Source organism: Benincasa hispida, chromosome 8, assembly GCF_027475165.1.
Source record: "Benincasa hispida cultivar pf3 chromosome 8, pf3_genome.v1.1, whole genome shotgun sequence".
Taxonomy (NCBI): Eukaryota; Viridiplantae; Streptophyta; class Magnoliopsida; order Cucurbitales; family Cucurbitaceae; genus Benincasa; species Benincasa hispida.
The window spans coordinates 26,693,098-26,699,159 of record NC_143485.1 but is presented as its reverse complement, the minus strand read 5'-3'; the positions used below and the strand labels follow the sequence as shown (position 1 = coordinate 26,699,159).

At 35.3% G+C, this 6,062-nt stretch overlaps 2 long non-coding RNA genes across 2 annotated transcripts; both read right to left on the bottom strand.

Moving 5' to 3' along the window:
* Nucleotides 1-367: 367 nt before the first annotated feature.
* Nucleotides 368-2,617, bottom strand: LOC120083838 (uncharacterized). The gene is made up of 4 exons (XR_005483548.2): nucleotides 2,156-2,617; nucleotides 1,948-2,018; nucleotides 1,738-1,808; nucleotides 368-611 (listed from the first exon to the last, which is right to left on the bottom strand). It is a non-coding gene; the product is annotated as an uncharacterized LOC120083838 (long non-coding RNA).
* Nucleotides 2,618-3,924: 1,307 nt separating this feature from the next.
* On the bottom strand, nucleotides 3,925-5,536 carry LOC120083589 (uncharacterized). Its single transcript, XR_016531554.1, has 4 exons — nucleotides 5,221-5,536; nucleotides 5,059-5,128; nucleotides 4,858-4,976; nucleotides 3,925-4,247 (listed from the first exon to the last, which is right to left on the bottom strand). It is a non-coding gene; the product is annotated as an uncharacterized LOC120083589 (long non-coding RNA).
* Nucleotides 5,537-6,062: the final 526 nt, after the last annotated feature.

Sequence of the window (6,062 nt, the reverse complement as noted above, 5' to 3'; positions counted from 1 at the left end):
TGTGCTCCTCAATTTTTATAATAGAAATATGTTTAAAATGAAATGCATTTTTAATGAGTAGTATAATATAGTGTTGATACACCAATGTAATACTTAAATAAATTTTGAACTAAGTGTTGGTGAACTACTTGTATACAAATATAATTATTAAATTGCATTTCAAATGAGTGGGAAGGAAATGAAATATTCACCCCACAAGTGAAAAAAAAAAATGATTTCTATATAAATTAGAAATTGAGTTGATACCAACTTTGGGAGTTCTTGTAACGACCCGACCCTTTAGGACTTAAGTTAGGCCGTTACTAAACACATGCATACATGAAACTTAAAATGACACCCTTTTATAGGAAAATAAATGATCAATAAATAAGGTAAATTCAAAAGACCTCCATTAAATTCATATATTAAAAACAAATGATAGGGTACCCATAAATCATAAGGGATAATAAATAGGTCTAAAAACAAATCTTAACAGTAAATTTCAAACATCAAGACTGAAAGTTGAAAAACGTGAAAAGAAATCTAAATATCATGAGTAGAAGTTTAAAACTAGTCTCAATGGCTCGATCACGAATTCCGCTTGTCATTCGCCGGCGCGTCCCTTCTCTTACCTGAAACATAAACATGAGTAAGGGTGAGTATAAAATACTCAGTAAGTAACCCCACTACCGGGTTCAGGATAAGCATTTATGTCCAATAAATGCAACATGAACTAAAACTCTCTACTAGTGGGCCTAAAGATTTCCCTTACATGGCTCACTCTTTTTTCCTTTCCCTTAAAGTGCACCTCTTTCGTACACCACAGGTCTTCTTTATGAATATACGGATGTGTACCTCTTTTGTATACATGGTTATGCATACACCTCTTTCGTATACACATAACCCACTGAATGTGTACCTCTTACGTACACATGGTTATGTGTACACCTCTTTCGTATACATATAACCTACTAAGTTGTGTACCTCTTACGTACACCCCAGATCCTCTCTATGAATGTAGGGATGTATACCTCTCTCGTACACATGGTCATGTATACACCTCTTTTGTATACACATAACCCACTAGGTGTGTACCTCTCACGTATGCCCCAATACCCTCTAGGTATGTATCACTTTTATACACACAGCCCTAGTACATTTCTTTCATGTACTAGTACTCTCAGACGTGCATCACTTTCATGCAGTCAACTAATCTGGAAAGGAAAAGAGGTCGCATCTAACTTCACATTACATATAACTTTAACTTACTTATGAGTCCTCTAAAATCTCCTCATCAAAATCATATTAATTGACCTCAACGTACGTAATTAATCTAGTGTTAATGGAACTACTCTAGTACATCACTTTCATATACTAAACTATGTAAACAATCAAGTATTTGAGATTTCATAATATATCGTACAGTCTATACATTCTCATAATAAATCACATAACTATATAAATCAGCAAATGTCTAATCCTCATCTAACTTTAAGACATTCCAGTAGGAGTACCACTTAACTCATAATTTAGGGATCATGCTCAATCGTTCTTTTGATATACCTCATAAAATTCTAAATCATGCTCATACATTAACATGCTTCAGACATATTATCATATGCTCATATATCTTTTCTAAACAGTTCATTCAATCTCAGAACAATCAGAATTATCCTTGTAAATAGTCTTAAAATCCTCAAAATAAATCGTAAATTTATCGTCCGGTACAAAGGCGGTTCCAGTAGTAAGATTACTTACCTCAAAAGTAAATCCAAATTAGTTCAAGTAAGCTTATCCCCCTCCTGCCAAGCATAGCCTTGAAGCGATACCTATAATAAATCCAATATTTAAATTAATCCCTTGAGTCCTTTCCAATTAACCAATTTACTTAAGGTCTCCAGTTTTAACTTTACTGAAATTGTGTCTTAGTCCAAGTTTAATTTTCAAAATTCACAAAGACTTACCAACCTTAGCAAGTTTTCTGCCGAAATTGGTCTTAAACTTCAAACTTGATTGGTCCCCTCAAAATCCTTCCATATCTTGAATCAAAAATCCCAATATTATGGGTTAATCAAATTAGACCAAAATCTTAGTGGGTAACCATAAATTTATGTCAAAATTTGATAGACATTCAAGCTACTTTTAAGAAAACCCATAAAAATACCTATTAACTTACCCAAGAATCTAAAGAATCCGATGAGAGCAGTGACGAAAGAAAACCCACTCGACAGACCCGTGGCGGCAGCTCGACAACGACAGCAGCTGTGGCACGTAGGTCTGCAAGGCTGGACAGATGAGCGGCGCCTGGGTCGAGGTTGGGCGACGCGTGACTATGAGATGGGCGACGCGCGGCTGAAGAGCGGTGGCTCCTCCGGATCTGACAGCTTCATATTCGAACGGCGAGCGTGGGTTGGTAGTCGGCGGCTGACTGGACGGCGGCTACGCGATTGGGGGGGTTGACTGGGTGACGCGAACGGGGTGGCGAGGTGAGGGCGAGCGGCTGGTGAGCTCGGACCGACGGTGGGTGGCTGAGGTCGGTCCGGATCGGCGGTGGGCGGCTGGTTCACGAGGCGGTGGGGAGAACACGGGGGGAGGGGGTCTCGGTTTCATGCGTGAAGAAGGGGAAGAAAGGAGTTTTTAATTTAAAATAAATAAATAAGGAAAATGATTATTTTAATGAGAGAAATATTTCATTATATTTTATCCTTCCCTTCGATACACATATATTAAAGCTCTTCCCTTTTTCTCTTTAAATTTCAAAACCAAAATCAAACCAACTTCCCAAAATTTTAAAATTTAAAAAAAAATGGCATTAACTAAAAATTAACTTTATATTAAATTAATATGACATAAATCCAAACTTTTCCTTTTAACAAAACTGAATTTCGAAATGAGCAGAATGTCCTCGGATTTTACGAAAATATAAAAAAATTGAATTATAAAAAAATCGGGACGTTACATCTTGAACGTGAGTTATTAGACATGTTTAGTTTTCTTTTAACACATTTTTATTATGGTTGAGATTTGTGCCCTAAAGTCTCATAATTAATGAGTTATTTAATAATTTTATTTGTAATAATAAATTATCTATTACAGTAAAAACTCAGGGTTATTAAGTATAATCTTGAACAGTATGTGGTTGACATATGGCTAAATCATGTTCAATAAATAAATTAAATATTCTATAGTATATAGACAAGGTTTGGTGCTTTATCCTGCTGATCACACCAAGTGTATGGTTCATTTTGTAAATGGAATTATTCTATATAATGGGATTATACTCTTTATGATTTTGTTAATCAAAGAGATTAATATTTCATATAAAACGATCATATTCAACTCGATCTAAATTTTAAATGAGTAATGAACTCTTACTTGAGAGTGTTCATCCTTTGATCTGCATGGGTGAGAATGGTCCTAGTAGCTAATTTAATAAGCCTAACATTTTGGGGACTTGATCAAATAGGGAGTTGGGAATGTAATTTCACGAGATGAAATTTACTCCTTCCCACATAAGGTAAGAAGATGAGTAGTTTTCTTAAATGTTGATTTCAGGATTTGAACAATAGGGTCAAACCCTCTTATTGGCATGAGAGATACTTGGTTTATAATCAGATCATAAGCATATTATTCATTAAAGAATAAGTGGTACTTAAGGTGTAATATTTAATTACCAGAGTAAAGTAAACATTTAAACCAACTATAATTACGAACAACTCATAAAGGATCAACTTGCTTGTATTGATTATATCCATGGACACAACTTGTTCTACGGTACATAAAAGTGTTATTGTAACGACCCGAACTTTTTAACTCACATTATTAGGCATTACTACATGTTTGTATAAGCTTGAAATAAACATTTTTCAAATTGAGCAATAGAATCTAATCTTTTTCATAAAATATAGAATTTCAACCAGATAAATGTTCATAAACCGCAAAAGAAAGTCTTTACTTAGGTACCCCTAAAACAAGTTAAAATAAATTAAGTAAATGACTAATTAAAAACAATCAAAGAATTTAAATGTTTGTTTTAAACTAAAACATGAAAGACATGAAAGAAAACATATGTGGAAGCGTCAGTCTAGTCCTCTAGACTCGGTCATGGATTCTTCTTATCATTCGTCGTCTTGTCCTTCCATTACTAGGCCCACTAGGTGAACTTGTTAGTCTTCTTATCCGGGCATAAGTGTACATAACATAACATAGCCACAAACATGAGCATAGACAAACTCGAAGGTCCACAAATCATAACATAGATAGTGATCCTGAGGGAACACAAACCATAGCATAAGTAGTGATCCTGAAGGAATACAAATTATGGAATAGGTGGTGACCTTGAGGAACACCGAATCATTCATAAGTATTGAACTCGAAGGTTCACAAGCCTAAGATATACTCAACCTGATAGGGAAGCTAACAGTCACCATCTACTCTAGCATGCATTAGACAACCAATAGGCCGCATTCCATAAATCATAATCATAATATCATAGCCATCATATCCAACATGTAAAATGCAAAAATAAGATCTTGTATCATGTTCATAATAACATAGCTCATAGATTACCAGAATGTCCACATCGTCCTTGCATCATTGAAACATAGTAAATCATTCCATAACATTCAATAGCATGTTTTCTCGATATATGCTCAATCTTCACATCAACAATTTAGTCAAGGCACTTGCCTCATAGGCAAACCGGTAGTAAGATACTTATTTTAAAATTAGAGCCCAAATAAGTTCAAGAAAGCTTATTTCCCCTTTTCCTAATAAGATCTTGAATCAGACTCTAAAATTATAAATCGAGTTTAATTCAAACTTTGGGCCAAATTCCAATTCACAAAATTAACCAAAAAGTTTCAAATAAATGCTTACCCAAAGTATGGCTTGATCTAAAATCACCTTAAAGCTTCAAAATCAACACGACTCAATAACTCTAGCACCAAAATCAAACCTTAATTTTGACGGACGATGGCTTGAACCTTCGACGCAATCTTCAAAATCACAATTAAATCAATAATTAAGTTGATACTTAGTGGGTAACCAAAAATTATTAATAAAGGCTCTAAAACTCACCAAAATCTTGCCTATACCTATCTCGAACCAATTGGACAGCTTAAACTCCTTCCAAAAACTCCAATCCAACCTTAAGACACCAAGACCAAAATATTTTAGGCCAAGAACTTGTTAGGTATTCAAGAATTTCAAAAAAGGCCTATCAAAATACCAAGATCTTACCACAAACAAATATATTCCAGTAAGAGGAAGTGATGGTGGTGTCGACTGACGATCGGAGGAAAGCAGTGGAGTCAACGATGACCAACCAGATATGTGGCATCTGGGCTTGAGGTGGTGGTTCAAGAAACTAAAGCCACGGATCTACAGCGTTGCACTTGGAGGTGCATTCTGGGAGTTGGCGAATGAACGGGCCGAGCAACAGTGGCACTGGAGATTCTCGGTGATGACTGCTGACGTGGGTCAGACGATTTCCGGCAAAAGAGAGAGAGAGCTTCTGTGGTGGGCATGCTTGTAGTGTGAGGAAGAAGAAGATGAATCTTTTTTCTTTTGGCATGCTTCATGAGAGTAATATATATATATATATATATATTACCTTTTCCTCAACCACATCAACTAAAATCACTCAATTATTTATATCTATATATATTTCTCTTTTTCCAAATTCTCATAAATCCACCATTAAAACAAATCCAAAATCCAAAATTCCCATATCTTGTTGAAGGTTTACTAGTTTCATCGGATAGTTTACTCAACACAATCTTACTCCGGGGTTTATGCTCCCTTATGTGGTCCTTTTCTAAAAAGGTAGCATTTGTCGACACAAACACTTTATTATCCTTAGGATCGTAGAAATAACCACCTCTCGTTCTTTTAGGGTAACCTACAAATAGACACAATTTTGAACAAGGTTCCAAATTCTTAGGATTTGCCTCAAGCACATGTGTTGGGCAACCCCAGATGCTAAAACGACATAAACTACATTTACAATCATTTCATAATTCCAAAGGTGTTCCAGTAATACTTTCGAAAGACGGTTCAAAATGTAAGCTGTAGTTTGTACT